Source organism: Orycteropus afer, unplaced genomic scaffold (genome assembly GCF_000298275.1).
Source record: "Orycteropus afer afer isolate SDZICR_OR568_19922 unplaced genomic scaffold, OryAfe1.0 scaffold00390, whole genome shotgun sequence".
Taxonomy (NCBI): Eukaryota; Metazoa; Chordata; class Mammalia; order Tubulidentata; family Orycteropodidae; genus Orycteropus; species Orycteropus afer.
Window position 1 is genome coordinate 2,044,656 of NW_006921977.1, and position 18,406 is coordinate 2,063,061.

Below are 18,406 nucleotides of genomic sequence, written 5' to 3' on the forward strand. Positions count from 1 at the left end.
TATATGTATATCCGCATATATACACACACACATATATTAATTCTCTCTCTTTCCTCTTACTTTCTTGTGAAAACAATCATACCCCATCCTGTGATGTCGAATGAGAATGAAAGCTCTTCTATAATGCACTATAAGTTTAAGCAACATCATCAATCACATCAATCACAACAAGCTGATAGCCCAATTGGCAAACTACTGAAGACTTGGCTAAGTATCAACCTATTCTTGATTTGGCCAAGATTTTGGAAATCAGTAAAACTTTTCTATTAATTTCAAAGATAGAGGTAATGATACACAGACAAAGCAGTGCATGTTCTGGAACATTCTGGCAGCTCTCTGGGTCCTGCTGGTTACATTAGATTTACTCTGAAACAGACTGACATGCAAATTCTCAAAGAAATGGGCACAGCCACATCATTTACACTGACACATGCCCTCTTCAGTTATAAGTATTTCTTTTTTATATTTGGATGATTACATAGCATATAACATGTTTTTTGGGAATCTGCTCCTTAAGTCTATAGAATATAATTTTATAGGATTATTAAATTAAGGAATAATTTTAATGTTTATGAAACTTATATAAGGAAGTTTTAAGAATGCAATGGAGTGAATCAAATGGTTTGAAAATCAGAGTCAACCAAATTCCAATCTGCATCCTATTCCAGGTAGTATCATGTCAATTGTATTAAAAATACACTGATATGTTCAAGGTTTCCATGTTTCGTTAGCAGCTATCTGATTTTTGTCACATGGTGACAGAAGATGCTGAATGAATGATTGGCTGCCTAGAGGAACTAGTTTCCTTGAGTTGTGCCAAAAATGGTGCAAGAAATCTGCCAGAAGTATCCTGTAAGGGCCTCAGAAATGGAATAGGAAATCAGAAGCAGAGGTGCAGTTATGAATTAGGAACTAGAATACATTAATTGTTATTAGTTTTATACCTTATGATAATTCACTTAGCTCTTTCGTAATCAGTAACTTATGAACTGCTTTAGTCAATTTTCGTTGTAAGTATAATCCAAGTTATTGTTTGTATCTATTGCCTATGTCACAAAACCTTCCTGATAGTCAGTTTAAGAAAGCTAAAAGCCTTAATAAACATGTTATTATGAAAATCAGAGTAGGTTACAAAATCCTGGTTAAACTTTACTTAAGATTGTTTACAACTATATCGATGGATGTCTGCTCTTATGAGCCTAAGTGATATGAAACATATAATTAATGATAAGGAGCTCTGATAGCATAGTGGCTAAAGCACTTGACGGCTAACCAGAAGGCTGGTGGTTCAAACCCACCAGCCACTCCTCAGAAGGAAGTTTGGGCAATCCTAGTTCCGTAGTGATACTGCCTCGGAAACCCAAGGAGGGGTCGCTATGAGTCGGGGCCGACTCGACGGCACATAACAACAACAACAACAACAATTAATGATAGTCAATAATTGAACTCATACATTTTAGTGAATGGCATTCATAGCAATTTTGTGCTACATACCTAATTGAGACTATGGAGGCATCTTTGCAATGTGACATTGATGTGTATATATATATATATATATATATATTTTTTTTTTTTTTTTTTTTTTTTTTTTTTTTTAATTGTGATTTGGGTGAAAATTTACAGAGAAAATTCACTTTCCATACAGCAGTTCACATACCCTTTGTTTCATGACATTGACTACAATTTCCCACAATGCAACAGCTCCCCTCTCACTTCCTTCCTATAGTTACCTCTACCCTGTGACCCTCCCTCCCATGCACTCCTGCCCCCTGAGCTGTCTCTCTGTGCATAAGCAGCCCTTCTATTCTCCCATGATTGTTCTCCCCAAGAGTATATCTACCTGGTGAAAATATTCACCTCATATGCCCGTCTTTTGTTTGGCTGGAGGCCACAGGAGTCAGTTCAATTCTAGACTTGAAGGCCATCTAAGGGCCATAGTCTCAGTGGTTCCATCAGGCCATATCAGACCAGCCAACCTGGTCCCCCTTTTTTTTTCTCAAGTGATTTTGAGTTTTGTTCCACATTGTTCTTCCTCTCTATCCAGGATCTCCTCCACAGATCCCCCTCTGAGTGGTTGACAGTGGTAGCCGGGCACCATCCATTTCTTCTGGTCTCATAGTCACATAGGCTGAGGATCACATGGTGTATCAGTCCCTTGGACTAATTGCTTCTGTAAATCTTTAGTTTTCTTTGCTTTGGATGAGGAGAGACCCATCGTTGCATCTAGATGCTTGCTTGCAACCTTTTAAGATCCCAGTCACTACTTGCCAAAGTAGGATGTGGAACAATGTTTTGTGTAGTATGTTATGCTACTTGAGCTGGATGTGCCCTGCAACTACAGTCCCAAGCCCACAGATCCAACTATTCACTCCCTATGGGTAGCTGGCTATACTCAAAAAGTGACTATAATTTTGTCCCTTGTCAGCTCTACTATACACCTGGGAATTCTTATAGAACATACCAATACAATTGTAGAAACGTTGTCTGCCAACATGGTCTTGGGCACACTCTCCCCTGCATAGACTTACTAGAAGTCTGGTGGTTCAAACCCACCAGCCACTCCTCAGAAGGAAGATTCAGCAATCTACTTCCATAGTGATACCACCTCAGAAACCCAAGGAAGGGTTGCTATGAGTCAGATCTGACTCAATGGCAGTGAGTTTGGTTTTGTTTTTGGATAATTTTCCTATCATATTCATAAATATGTCTTAATCACTACATAACCAGAGATCCTTTATATATGTATACCCATTAATAAAAGTTTATTTATCAAATAATGAAATGAAAAATGAAAACATTTCTGTTGATAATTTTAAAGTTAATTCCCAGATACATAAAAATAGTGAGGCCAGAAATGCTACCTTTTAATAATCTACAAAGAGAATAGCAATTATTCTTGTTTATTTAACACCCCTAACCGAAAGTTCAGCATTTCCAACCCCCTCAGACGATCTGATGGAGAAAATATCTGGCAAACTGCTTCCATAAGGATACAGCCTTGGAAATCCTATGGGACAGTCAAACCATCTCCTATAGATAGGGATGCTCTGTGTCGGAATCAACTCAATGGCAAAAGTTTTTGTTTGTTTGTTTTTTATTTGCATTTTAGTGCCTGAACGTTTTCTGCTACATGATGTTAACCGAGGGCAAACCCTATGTTTCAAATTTCCTGCCATTCAATTTCTTCTGCATTAATAACATTCATTCCCCTGGGAACAGGATGCTTGACATCAAGTAAAATGTCCTGTGTCCAGAGATGATTGCTATTTCTAGAGGTACAAGTAACATTTTAGTTGATTTTGACAAAGCATTATTGTAATACAATGAATAAACTGTTTACTGTGACTTCCTACAAAATACCAATAAGATATTTAAAGTTATACTATAGTTTAATTAATGTGGCATTATATGAATCCATTTTTTCCAGAATAATATGGCTTGATCAAAAATAACATAAGGGTAAAAAAAAAAAAAAAAAAAAACTTTCACGTCAAGTTGATTTTGACTCACAGGGACCCTATATTACAGGATGGAACTCAGACATTAAGTGCTGAAGGCTGTAATCTTTACAGAATTAGACTGCTACATCTTCCTAGGAGTGGGTGGTGAGTTTGAACTGCTGACCGTTAGGTTGGCAGCCAAGTCCTTAACCATTGTGCTACTAGAGCTCCTCAGCTTAAGGTTAAAATTCATGAAACCACTTAATATATTAGTAAATTAATCAGTTACTTAAATTTCATTTTCCTGTTTCCTGATTCATAAATTCAGAATAAGAATACATAAAACACATGAAAAAAAAATAATGTAATGCTCGTAGCTCAGTCTTTGGGAAAATTCAATAAAATCCCTTTGTTCTCTAATTCTTCATCTAGATTGAGAATCATAATGAGATTTTGAAACAAACAAAAAAAATTTATCTGAATTAGTGTGGTGGTTATGTTTGTATGTCAACTTGGCTGGGCCTGGTTGAGTGCCTAGGCAGCTGGTGATAGTTATTCCCCATGATGAAACTGGCAATCAACTCCATGCTGGGATCTACCACAAGCAGCTGAGTAGCTGCCTTTGAGATGTGGTCTGCCTCCTGTATGTAAGGAGAAGCCTTGGGAATGGTCTCTAGACTACGGCACGTTTGGGCCCTGTATGTAGCTGTGTCATTGCTCAGCAGCCTGCTGTGCTCTGCTGACCTTGGGACTTAAAATGAACTTAAGTTAATGGCCTGCTGTGTGGTTCAGTAATATAAGGACTGTGCTTTTTACTTGTCAACCTTGGGGCTTCTCAGCCTCAGCAGCCAGCACCTGTCTGAGTGGAGAAGCGCCTCTAGTTCCAGTGGGCTGGGAGCAGGAGACAGAGCTGGATGCCAAGGTTGAGGGGCTTTCACCCAGCCTGGAATTTTGAACTTGGACTTAAAGCCTCCAAATTATAAGAATAAACTCCTGTTTGTTAAGGCCATCCCATTTGAGGTATTTTGCTGTCAAAGTGGCATTAAGTAACCAGAACATAATTTGGGATGAGAGAGTGGGGTGCTGCTCTGACAGATACCTAAAATGTGGAAACAGGAGGAGAGCACATCCTTGATCCAAGACCCTGGCATATGGCATGAGAGATGGCAGGAGCAGAGCAAGAGACTGGCAGAGAGACAGGCAAAAAAAACAGCATGAAAGACGGCAGTAACAGAGACCAGAGACTGACATTAAACAGCAGCAGGCTTACCAACCCACAGAGGAGAAAGCCGGGTGCCATCGCACAGGCAGGTTCCTGGCAGAGTGGGTTGCCTTTGGGCATTAATTGATGAAGAGACCGACATAAAGTGCAATAGCAAGTTGGCCAGCCCGTGGAGCAAGAACACCAAGTGTCCTTTGGGCAGAAATATTTCTGGCGGAATGGGTTGCCCTCAGGAATTAATTGGCAGAAGCAGAGACCAAGGAAACGGAAGCAGAACTGCCTCAGCCTGAAAGGGTAGGACCATGACTTTTGGGGGTGGAAGGACCACAGCCCCCTAGGTTTCAAAGAGCCAGTTGGTTCTGGAGTGTGGGGCTGCTCATTCATGTGAGCCAGTGGGATGAAGCCATAGCCGCTGCCCAAGAGTGAGGGGGCGGGACTGCCATGCCCAAGAGGGAGAGGAATGCGGCCACCAGGCCAGGGGGTGAGGTTGCCATTCAGGCACTAGGGGACTGGAGCCACCCAGTGAGGAGATCTGTACAGATGCCACCCAATGAAGATCTGTACAGATGGCAAGTAGACAAGGGGTGGAATTGTGATGGTTATGTTTTGGGTCAACTTGGCTGGGCCTGGTTGAGTGACTGGGCAGCTGGTGGTAATTATTCCCCATGAAGAGACTGGCAATCAACTCCAAGGTGGGATCTACCATAAGCAGCTGAGTAGCTGCTTTGGGTATGTGGTCTGCTGTCTGTGTTTAAGGAGAAGCCTTGGTAATGGTCTCTAGAATATGGCACGCTTGGACCCTGCATGTAGCTATGTCATTGCTCAGAAGCCTGCCGACCTTGAGACTTACAATGGACTTAAGTTAATGGTCTGCTGTGTGGTTTGGTAATATCGCAACTGTGCCTTTTTACTTGTCAACCTTGGGGCTTCTCAGCCTCAGCAGCCAGCAGCTGTCTGAGTGAAGAAAAGCTTCTAGTTTCAGTGGGCCAGGAGCAGGAGGCAGAGGAGACCCCAAGGTTGAGGGGCTTTCTTCCAGCCCCTAGAGTCTGGCAATCTAAACTTGGACTTAAAGCCTCCAAATTATAAGAATAAACTCCTGTTCATTAAGGCCATCCCATTTGTGGTATATTTCCTAGTCAGAGAGGCACCAGGGAACCAGAGCAATTAGGAAAAACAAAAAAGAATTTGTTTTTGGAAAGAAGTTTTCATTTAAATAACTATGTATTGATGTTGTTGTAAGTTGTCAGACAATTTCCACCAATAGTGACCCCATATGAAAGAGCAGAACTGCCTTCAGAATTTCCCAGGCTGTAATCTTTAAGGAAGCAGATCACCAAAATTTCTCCCATGGAACGCCTAGAAGGATTCGCACTACCAACCTTTCAAGCTACCTAAGGTAGTAGCAAATACTTAACCACTGTGCCACCAGAAATCCTTTAACTAACTATACACATTTTTTAAAATGTGTATAAACAACTATGTACATTTTTTAATGTATTTTATACTGTAGAATTTCTTTTCAAGCATTTTTACGGAAGCTGTTATAAACATACTTGAGAGGAAAATTTCATTAGAATTTTTGGAATAATATTTTAAAATGAAATAAAAGCTAGACAATCAGAAATCCAAATTTCCCTTTTCAGAACTGATTGTCCCTGCTCAGAATAGTGTCTCTGGATGAGGTAAATGACATGCTATTTGCTAAACAATTGTCATTAATGCTCAGGTCTTGACCGACAATAGCTTTGATTCTCCAAGACGACCTTTTCTTAGCATCTTCCAGCAGAAATCAATCAGCTATAAAAATACACTTGGTGGAAGTCCTCACAGAGTTTCTCAGTATGCCATTGAAAAACAGGGCTTCAAACAAGTTCATTCCAGAGTGACCCCTGAGAATTTGCTTTAAACCCCAGAGATACTGAACAGCATCTACAGTTTAACAAGATCCCCGGGTGATTCCTGTATATACATCATGTGCTGTAAGAGTCACTTGGGTATCTTATGAAACTGCAGATGCTGATTCAGTATATCTGGGTGGAAATGCAAATTGTCTGTAGGGGGTTTAACCAGAATGAACCAGTTTGACGTCCTGTTGGAAAACAAGGTTTCCAACATTCTTCAGGTCTGCATAATGTAAATGAAATATGTCAACATTTTTCCTTTTGTTTAAGCTTGTGGTAGTTAAGGCTCTGTGTCAACTAGGTTACACCTTGTTTTGAGTGACTGGGCAGCTGGTTGTTGTTATTCCCCATGGTGAGGCTAGTAATCAACTCCATGGTGGAATCTACTGTGAAGGGCTGAGTAACTGCCTTAAGGATGTGGTCTGCTTCTAATATAAAAGATGATACTTTGAGAAAGATCTCGAGCTTCTTGGCACATTTGGATTCTGCATTTGGCTGAGTCATCAGTGAGTGGCATGTCATGTTGTCTGCCAATCTTGGGACTATTTCTGTAATTGCATGAGTAGCCTGCCATGTTGCTTAACATCGCTGTTGTTGAGTCAATTCTGACTCATAGTAATCCCCATTGGGTTTCCGAGGCAGTATGCTTTTGCAGAAGTAGATTGCCCTGTCTTCCTTTCATTGAGTGGCTGGTGAGTTTGAATTGTCAACATTCCAGTTAGCAGTCAAATGACTTAGGCATTTTACCAGAGCTCCTTTAATAATCTTTGGACTGTGTCATTTTACTTGTCGACCTTGGGTTTATCAGCTTCAGCAGCCAGCAGTTGCCTGAGTTAAAGAGATGCCTCCAGCTCTAGTGGGCTGGGAGCAAGAGTCAGAGCTGAAGCCCAAGATCTAGGGGCCTTCACCCAGCACCTACATTTGGGACTTTGAACTCAGACTTCTAGCCTCCTAAACTGTAGGAGGAAACTTCTCAGAAGAAGAAAAGGGCCATCCACTTCTCAAAGAAGTGAAAATCTTATGAATAGCAGTGGAACACTGTCTGATATATTACTGGAAAACTAAAAAGGAGAAGGCCCTCAATAAGATGGACTGACACAGTGGCTGCAACGATGGGCTAAGGTATAGCAAGGATTGTGAGGTTGGCATAGGACTGGGCAGTGTTTTGTTCTGTTGTATATAGGGTCACTATAAGTCAGAACTGACTTGATGCCACCTAACGACTACCACTGGAAGGAAGGCAACTACAACAACAAACTGCAGAAGAACAAATCCCTATTTGTTAAAGCCATCCATTTGTGGTATGTCTGTTATAGTAGCACTAGAAAACCCTAACACTTCCCAAATGTATTTCACTTCTACCATGGGCAAAAATATTTGTGGAAGATCAATATGTATATTTGAATAATAATAATAAAAATATATAAAGCATGTTTAAAAGTTTTATGGATTTTAAGATTAATTTTACCTAATTCTATATAATGATCCATTTGACAATTGTTTCCTTTTCCCAAAAGAAGTATTTCAGATTTATTAATATGTTATAAGGTAAATGATTTAAAATATGACCCAAAATCTCTGTATAAGAGAATGAAGATCCTACAGTAAAATGTTTTGCCAATTTATCACCTTCACAGTCCATCCCTAATTCATAATAACCATAATTAATAATAATAATATTGCTTACACAAGTAATTAGAGCTAAATTTTAAAAATATTTTTTCTAGTATTGACTGTATCATAGATAAAAGTGTGTAATTAGCACTCTTGAATGCCAGAGAATTTGCTTTATTTGGGGGTAATAGGATACAATAGTTAAAAATTGTCCATTTGCCAATTTACTGAAAGATTATCCACTTTGTTCTCTTTAGAAAAACTTCTAAGTAGTTCCTGAACTGCAGCTGAGTGTATGGGGATTAGCAGCATAAAAAAGCAATTTATTTTATATAGCATTTAAGAAATAAAGAGTTAATGAGCTGTAGTAGGCACTAGTGGTTGTATGCTCAATGTCTATTTCTCATTTCTCTGGTCCTGTAAGAAATATAATTTCACTCAAAGCACCAAGAAGAAGTGTGACTTCTGACTCTGGCCTGTGAGATATAAAGGAAAGACCACTAGGGGCTTCCATAGGAGCTCTGGTAGCATAGTGCCTAAGGTACTTGACTGCTAACCAGAAGGCTGGTGGTTCAAATCCACCAGCCACTCCTCAGAAGGAAGGTTGGGTAATCTACTTCCATATTGACACTGCCTTGGAAACCCAAGGAGGAGTCGGGTCCGATTTGACGGCACACAACAACAACAACATATAGTGTCCTGTGCTCTATCCCTTAGTCTACTCATCTTCTGAATTGAAATACCTGTGTGATCATTGGACATCCCCCAGCTCTTTTATGATTATGCAGCCTAAGAGGATGGAAATCACATGCAAAAGATTGGTGAGGAAAAGGATGCTGGCGGACTCACTTGGGTTAAGTTGTTCTGTGCAGACAAGTAGGATGCTAACGGAGACCTGAGCTTTGTAGAATGTGCTTTGTGGGCTGATAAGTCCCCTTCACAGCACAATGTCCTGCCCAGGGGTGGGTACAGCAAGCTTCTATGGACTACTTTCATTCCTTTCAACTCAAAATCTCGGATCCAGAATGAGGACACTGTTCTACATGCAGTTAATAAATATATGTCTTCCAGGACCAATTTGAAACTAGAAAAGAAGCTTGATTATACTGACTTAAGTGAAATACCAAGCATTACATTTATACCCAGCATTGGGGAATAAGAATGGAGCTGAAAGGAAATATTCTCTGATCTACCACTGAGAAAGCATATTGGATCGATCATGTTACTGTTATCAGGAAGTAGCACAGTAGTTTACAGAACTAAGGACGTCTGATAACTCTGCTTCTTAATAACATGAGATCCTCTTGTCCTATTAACAGAATTAGTCAGTTCTATCTAGTTCAATTGCTATTAATATAGTTCTAACAAATCACAAATATAGATTAATGTTTTAGTTTAGTCCATGACACTATTTGCTGCAACATTAGATGGCAGCATCAAAATTGAATCAGTTTGAAACATACCTTTAAGTGAATTTTATGGTATGTAAATTATGTTTAAATAAAGCTGTTAAACAAGCAAACAAAAGAAACTAGTGGAATCACTCTTTCCATAAATACTGATTTTTGGTCATAAAATTTACAAGTATTACAAGAAGGAAATATCTTATCAAGGATAAAATTATGGTTTTATCCTTATATATCAAGATGGTAAAAAACAATACTGTTTAGTTGTAATATTTTATATATATATTTTTTCTAATTAAAAAATAAGTTTGTTTTAGTGGATCCTTCTTTTGTGTCATAATTTCATATATCATGCACCTCAATAGTTATTTTTGTTGGTGCCTTTTGGTCAGTACTCACTCGTAGTCACCTCATGGACACCAGAATTAAACACTACCCAATTCTGCACCATCCTCACAATAATTCCTGTATCAGACCCCATTGTGGGAGCCATTGTGTCGATACATCTCACTGAGGACTTTCTTTTTCACTGACCCTCTACTTAGCAAACATGATGTTCTTTTCCAGGGAGTGGTCTCTCCTGATAACATGGCCAAAATACATGAGACAGAGTCTCTCCATTCTTGCATGTAACAAGCCTTCTGCTTGTACTTCTTCCGAGACACATCTATTTGCTCTTCTAGCAGTCCACAATATTTTCAGTACTCTTCACCAACACCATAATTCAAATGCATCAATTCTTCTTTGGTCTTTACATGCATATGAGTCTTTTGAAAATACCATGGCTTGGGTCAGGAACACCTTACACTTCAATGTGACGTCTTTGCTATTTAACACTTTAAAGAGGTTTTTCACAGCAGATTTACCCACTGCAATATGTCATCTCATATCTTGACTGCTGTTTCCATGGATGCTGATTGTAGATCTCAGGAAAATGAAATCCTAGACAACCTAAATCTTTTCTCTGTTTATCATGATGTTGCTTATTGGTGCAATTGTGAGGATTTTTTTTTTCTTCATGTTGATCATCAAGAAATACCTACTAAAGTATGTATACTTCAGTAATACATACATTAAGTAGTCTTGATCTTCATCAGTAAGTGCTTCATCAGTAAGTTCTTCACATTCAACAAGGAAGAATATGACATCTGCATATCACAGATAGTTAACGAGTCTTGCTCCACTCCTGATGTCATGTTCTTCTTATATAGTTCTGCTTCTTAGAATATTTTTTTTTGCATGAGGGCTGACTGTTGTTGTTGTTATGTGCCATTGAGTCAGACCCGACTCATAGCGACCCCTCCTTGGGTTTCCGAGGCGGTATCACTATGGAAGTAGATTGCCCAACCTTCCTTCTGAGGAGTGGCTGGTGGTGTGAACCACCAGCCTTCTGGTTAGCAGTCAAGTTCCCTAGGCACTACGCTACCAGAGCTCCTTGCAGGTTGACTAAGTATGGTGAAAGGAGAAATTCTGATGCATGCCTTTTCTGATTTTAAACCATACACCAAACTCCACCACCATTGAGTTGATTGTGACTTGCAGTAACTGTGTAGGTCCAAATAGAACCACCCCATAGGGTTTCCAAGGCTATAGATCTGTATGGAAACAGATTGCTTCATCTTTGTCACAGAGTGGTTGGTGGGTCAAACTGACAACCTTTTAGTTAGCAGGCCAATGTTTTAACCATCGAATCATCAGAGCTCCTTGGAAACCATACAGCATCCCCTTCTCTGTTCAAACAACTTATTCTTGGTCTATATACAGGTTCCTGATGAGCACAATTTAGTGTCCTGAAATTTCCATTCTTCTCAATGTTATCCATAATTTGTTAGGATCCTCACAGTCAAATGACTCTGCATAGTCAATAAAACACAGGCAAACATCTTTCTGGTACTTTTTGTTTTCAGCCAAGAACCATCTGTTATCAGCAATGACATCCTTGATTCCATGTCCTCTTCTGAATTTTGCATGAATTTCTGGCATTAATTGATTCTCTTTTAATGCATTGTTTCTGAATTATATTCTGGGAAACTTTACTTGCATATCATATTAATGATATTATTTGGTAATTTGTGCATTCTGTTGAATCATTTTCTTTGTAATGGACACAATATATGCATCTCTTCCAGGCAGTTGGTCTTGCAGTTTCACATATTTCTTGAAACATCTCAGTTGGTTTCCCCTTAATTCCAACAGTTTTTCAGAACTAGTTTATTGGGTCCTTCTTCCTAATCTGTCTTAGTCTAGAAGTGCTGCTTAAAACTTTTCACCATGGACAACCCTCCCAGTACTTGCAAAACTGATGGAATAGCTCCCAGCATCATATCAACACTGAAGCCACCATAGTATGACAAGTGGCCTGAGGGAGTAGTTCAGTTCTTCTTAAGTCTTCCTTGTTCTTTGTCCAGTTTTTGTATGTACAAGAGGTGACTGAAAATATCATGGCTTGGCTCAAATGTAGCTGTTGAAAATAATGGTGAACATCATTGTATTGTTGTCTCAAGTGGCTGACAAGAGCCTGGAACATAACTGATGTTTAGTTAATGTTCAATATTGAATAGATGGAAGGCAGAAAACATTACAATGATCTTCCTAGTCTTTAACTGTTACTAAGCAAAATTCATAGAATGCATTAAAAAAAAAAAAAAAAGGTTATTTACTGATGGCATAGTGCCTAAGGCATTTGACTGCTAACCAGAAGGCTGGTAGTTCAAACCCATCAGCCACTCCTTGGAAGAAAGAGTGGTCAATCTACTACCATAAAGATTCCCTGCCTCAGAAACCCAAAGGAGGTCGCTGTGAGTCAGAATTGAGTTGATGGCAGTGAGTTTGGTTTGGTTTTTGGTATTCTATTTTTTTTTTCCCTCTGACTACTTTAAATTCTAAATGGCTTTTACTTTCTCTGCCACAGACTTCTCTATTGACTTTTTTGAGATATTCCATAATCAGATAACTTTAATATTTAAAGTGAAATACAATCTGTTCTAGGATAATGTATCTTTCTCACCACAATATTTCCCATAATAGTTTATATCCTTCAATCAATATCTATGCTATGTATCAACCACACATGATTTTTTTTTTTTCACTTGTTGTTGTTGTTGTTAGGTGCTTGTGAATAAGCTCCAGACTCTTAGCGATGCCATTTATGACAGAAAGAAACACTGTCCAGTCCCGCTCCTTGTTCATAGCCTTGCGATCCTTGAGCCCATCACTGCAGCCACTGTGTCAATTAATCTCACTGACGGTCTTCCCCTTTATCACTGATCCTCCAATTCACCAAGCATGATATACTTCTCCAGGGAGTCATTCCTTCTGACAACAGGAGCAACGTAGGTCAAACGAAATCTGCCCATACCCACTTCCAAGGAGCATTTCCGCTACATTTCTTCCAGGACAGATTTGTTCATTCTGTCAATCCTTGGTGCTTTAGGTATTCTTCGCTAACACCACAGTTCAAAGGCTTCGACTCTTCTTTGGTCTTCTTTATTAATTTTCCAGCATTCACATGCATATGAGACAATTGAAAATACCATGGCTTGGGTCAAGTGTACCTTAGTCTTCAAAGTGACATCTCTGCTTCTTAACACTTTAAAGAGGTCTTTTGTGGATTTTGCCAGTAAAATATGGATACCTGATTTGCTGACTGTTGCTTGCATAGCTATTGAATGTGGAGTCAAGTAAAATGATATCCTAGACAAGTTCAATCTGTTGTTGGCTTATCATGATGTTGTTTATCAGTCCAGATGTGAGGATTTTTGTTTATTTTATGCTGAGATGTAACCCATAATGAAGACTATAGTCTTTGATCTTCATCCGTACGTACTTCAAGGTCTCTTCACTTTCAGCAACCATGGTTTTGTTATCTGCATGTCACAGGTTATTAATGGTTCTTCCTCCAATGCTGATATTGTGTTATTCATAAAGTCCAGCTTCTCAAATTATTTGCTTATACAGAGATTGAGGGACCTCTGGTGGTGGAGTGCCTAAGGCATTTGACTGCTAACCAGAAGGCTGGCAGTTCAAACCCACCAGCCACTCCTCAGAAGGAAGGTTGGGCAATGTACTTCCATAGTGATCCAACCTCAGAACTGCAAGGAGGGGTCGCTATGAGTCAAAAGCAGTGTGTATACAGATTGAATAACTGTGGTGAAAGGATACAACCCTGATGTACACCATTCCTGTTTTTAAAACATGAAGTATCCCCTTGTTCTTTTCAAATGACTCCCTGTTGTTCTATGTACCATTTCCTCAGAACCACAATGAACTGTTCTGGAATTCCCATTTTCTGCAATGTTACCCATAATTTGTTATGATCCACACTGTAAAATGCTTTTGCATAGTCAATAAAACACAAGTGGACATCTTTCTATTATTCTTTGCTTTCATTTAAGATCCATCTGATATCAGCAATGATACCCGTTTTTCCATGTCCTCCTCTGAATCCAGCTTGCATTTTTGGAAGTTCCCTGTCAATATGCTACTGCTGCCATTTTTAAATTATCTTCAGCAAGATTTTAGTTGTGTGTGATATTAATTATATATATATATATAACCAAACTATATGCACACAATGGAATACTATGGAACCCTAAAGAATATTAGAATTATTATTATTATTACTATTATTCCCACATTTTGTGGGATCACCTTTCATTGGATGGGAATAAATATCGATTTCTTCTTGTCAGTTGACTAGGTAGCTGTCTTCCAAATTTCTTCGCATAGATGAGTAAGTGCCTACAGTGCAACATCCATTGTTAAAAGATTTCATTGGGTATTATCTCAATCTCTGAAGCCTTGTTTTTCACCAATTCTTTCTGTGAAACCTGTACTTCTTCCTTTGATACCATTAGTTCTTCTTCTTCTTCTTCTTTTTTTTTTAATAGTGATTTGGGTGAACATTTGCAGAGCAAATTCACTTTCCATACAGCAGTCCACATACACTTTGTCTCATGACATTGACCGAAATTCTCCACAATGCAATAGCTCCCCTTCCAGTTCTTGCTGACATTCACCTCTTCCCTGTGTCCATCGAACCATGCACCCCCACCCCTTGAGCTGTCTCCCTGTGCATAAACAGCTTTTCTTTCTACCATGACTGATCTCTCCAAGGAGTGTATCTACCTCAGGTAAATGTTGAAATCCTATGCCTGTCTTTTGTTTGGCTGGAAGCCACAGTTGTGGGTTCAATTCCAGACCTGACAGGCAGCTAGGAGACATTGTCTCAGTAGTTCCACCAGGCTCTATCGGACCAGCAAAACTAGTCACCCCCCCTTTTTTTTTTTCCAAATGATTTGGAGTTTTGTTCCACATTGTTCTCCCTCTATCCAGGATCTCCTACATATATCTCCATCTGAGTGGTTGACAGTGGTAGCTGGGCACCATCTGGTTCTTCTGGTCTCATAGTCATATAGGTTGCAGATCCATGGTATACCAGTCACTAGGACTAATTCTTTCCATGAATCTTTGGTTTTCTTCATTCTTCTTTGCTCTGGATGAGGAGAGACCCATTGTTGCATCTAGATGGCTGTTTGCAAGCTTTTAAGATCCCAGTCACTACTCACCAACATAGGAGGTGGAACAATGTTTTGTGTAGTATGTTATGACAATTGAGCTTGATGTCCCCTGTGACTATGGTCCCAAGCTCACAGGTTCAACTACTCAGTCCCTCTGGGTAGCTGGCTATGCACAAGATGTGATTACAACCTTGTCCCTTGTCAGTTCTACTGTACACCTGGGAATTAAAATCATACATATAAACTTATAGGACCATTGTCTGCCAACCCTATACATGATCTTGGGTACAATCCCAGCTTCATAGATGCATCTAATAGTTCAGACTGTCCACCAATCAATCCACCTGTATATCCATGTTTGCCTTCACTAACAACACAGTATTGTATGCGCAAAAAGGTTCATCTTTGTTCTCTGTACCTCCCATGTACCTCTCTATGTCTTCCTCTTCCTCGATGCCACCATGTTGATCACTCACATTTGGTACATTGCCCTTCTCTTCACCCAAATCAATACTTATATCTACCTATCAAACAGTGTTCCCTACCCTCCCCACCTACCCCTGGTAACCAACAAAGAAAATTTCCTTCCATGTACAAACCTTTCCTTGACTTTTACAATAACAGACTAATAAATATTTGTCCTTCTGTGATTGACTTATTTCACTCAGTATAATGTCCTCTAAGTTCTTCCACGTCATGTGGTGTTTTGCAGATTCTAGGTTATTCTTTAGGGTTCCATAGTATTCCATTGTGTGCATACCATAGTTTGGTTATCCATTCCTCAGTTGATGGACACCTAGGTTATTTCCATCTTTTGGCTATTATAAATAGTGCTACAATGAACATGGGTGTGGATATATCTGTTCTTGTCATGACTCTCATTTTTTTAGGATATATACCTAGTAATGGAATGGCTGGGTCAAATGGTATTTCTAATTCCAACTTTTGAAGGAATCATACTGCTTTCCACAGTGGTTGTACTATTTTACAGCCCCACCAGCAGTGTATGAGAATCCCAATCTCTCTGCATCCTCGCCAGCATTTGTTATTTTCTGTCTTGTTGAACATCCCTGCTAGTGCTAAGGGAAGATGGTATCTCATGGTTGTTTTGATTTCCATCTCTCTAATGGCTAATGATTGTATTTTTTCATATGTTTGGTGACTGCCTGAATATCCTCCTTAGTGAAGTGTCTATTCATATCTTCTGCCCATTTTTTAATTGGACTATTTGTCTTTTTGTTGTTGAGGTGTTGAAGTTTTCTATAAATCTAGAGATCCCTTGTCAGATATCTCATTACCAAATATTTTTTTTTTCTCAATCTGTAGATTCTCTTTTGACTCTTTTGGAAGTCTTTTTACAATCACATAAAAAATTAATTTTTAGAAGGTATCATTCATCTAGTTTGTCTTCTGGTGTTTGTGCCTTTTGGGTTATACTTGATAGTCTATTTATGCCATATATTAGGGTTCCTAAATTTGCCCATAGTTTTTCCTTGAGGAACTCTATAGTTTCAGGTTTCACAATTAAGTCTTTGATCACTCTAGAGTTAATTTTTGTGTATGGTGTGAAGTACAGATCTTGTTTCATTTTTCTGCAAATGGATATACAATTTTACCAGCAACATTTATCAAACAAACATTCTCTTCTCCATTTAATGGATTTTAGACTTTTTTCAAAGATCAGCTGCTCATAGGTCAATGGATCTATTTCTGGGTTCTCATTTCTATTCCATTGGTCTATGTGTCTGTCATTATACCAATACCAGGCAGTTTTGACTACTGTGGCTGTATAGTAGCTTTTGAGGTCCAGCAGTGTGAGACCTCCTACTTTGTTCCTCTTCTGCAATAGTGCTTTGCTTATCCAAGGGCACTTTCCTTTCCTCATAAAGCTAGTGATTGGTTTTTCCATTTCGTTAAAAAATTTTGATGGGATCTGGATTGGAATTGCATTGAATGCATAGATTGTTTTGGGTAGAATTGACATTTTCACAATGTTCCATTTTCCTATCCACAAGCATGGGTTGTTCTTCCATTTATACAGATCTCTTATGGTTCCTTGAAGTAGTTTTTCATAGTTTCTTTGTACAGGTCTTTTGTGTCCATGGGAAGATTTATTCCCAAGAATTTTATTTTTTTGATAGCTATTGTAAATGGTATTGATTTATTTCTTTTTTAGCAATCTCTTTGCTGGTATAAAGAAATCCATCTGATTTTTGGATGTTGACCTTGTATCCTGCTACGATGCTAAATCTCTCAATTAGTTCCAGTAGATTTTTGACTGAGTGTCCTGTATTTTCTAGGTATAGGATCATATCATCAGCAAATAGGGATAGTTTGACTTCTTCTTTACCAATTTCAATGCCTTTGATTTCCCTTTCTTGCTTTATGGCCCTGGCTAGGACTTCAAGTACAATGTTGAATAGAAGTGGTGATAAAGGGCATCCTTGTCTGGTACCTGTTCACAAGAGGAATGGTTTCAGTCTTTCTCCATTGAGAATAATGTTGGCTGTTGGTTTTATATAGATGCCTTTATTATGGTGAGGAATGTCCCTTCTATTTCTATTTTGCTGAGAGTTTTGATCAGGAATGGGTGTTGGATTTTATGAAATTCCTTTTCTGCATCAATTGATATGATCATGTGGTTCTTCTCCTTTGTTTTATTTATATCTAGATGACATTGATTGTTTTTCTCATGTTGAACAATCCTTCCATACCTGATATGAACCCCACTTGGTCATGATGAATGATTTTCTTGATATGCTGTTGGAGTATTGGCTAGTATTTTGTTGAAGATTTTTGCATCTGTATTCATGAGGATATTGATGTGTAGTTTTCCTTTTGAGTGATGTCTTTGTCTGGTTTTGGTATCAAGGTAATGCTTGCTTCATAAAATGAGTTAGGGAGGATTCCATCCTTTTCAATGTTTTGTAACAGTTTGAGCAGGAATGGTGTCAGTTGTTCTCTGAATGTTTAGTAGAATTCTCCAGTGAAAACTTCTGGGCCAGGACTGTTTTTTGTTGGCTATTTTTTTATGACCTTTCCAATTTCCACTTTTGTTATGAATCTATTCAACTTTTCCACATCTGTCTCTGTTAGTTTAGGTAAAGTGGTGTGTTTGTAGAAATCTGTCCATTTCTTCCAGATTTTCAAATTTGTTAGAGTACAGTTCTTCAGGTATCCTGATATTATCCTTTTTATTTCAGTTGTTTCTGTTGTGATATTTTCTATTTTGCTTCTTATTCATATTATTTGTATTCTTTCCCCTCTTTTCCTTTGATAAATTTTTCAGTGGTTTGTCAATTTT

General features: G+C 38.7%; 1 protein-coding gene across 1 annotated transcript in view; it reads left to right on the forward strand.

Annotated features, from left to right (window-relative positions):
- The window catches only part of CDH18 (cadherin 18), a 707,490-nt gene that overhangs the window by 241,395 nt on the left and 447,689 nt on the right, over positions 1–18,406 (forward strand). The window lies entirely within an intron of this gene.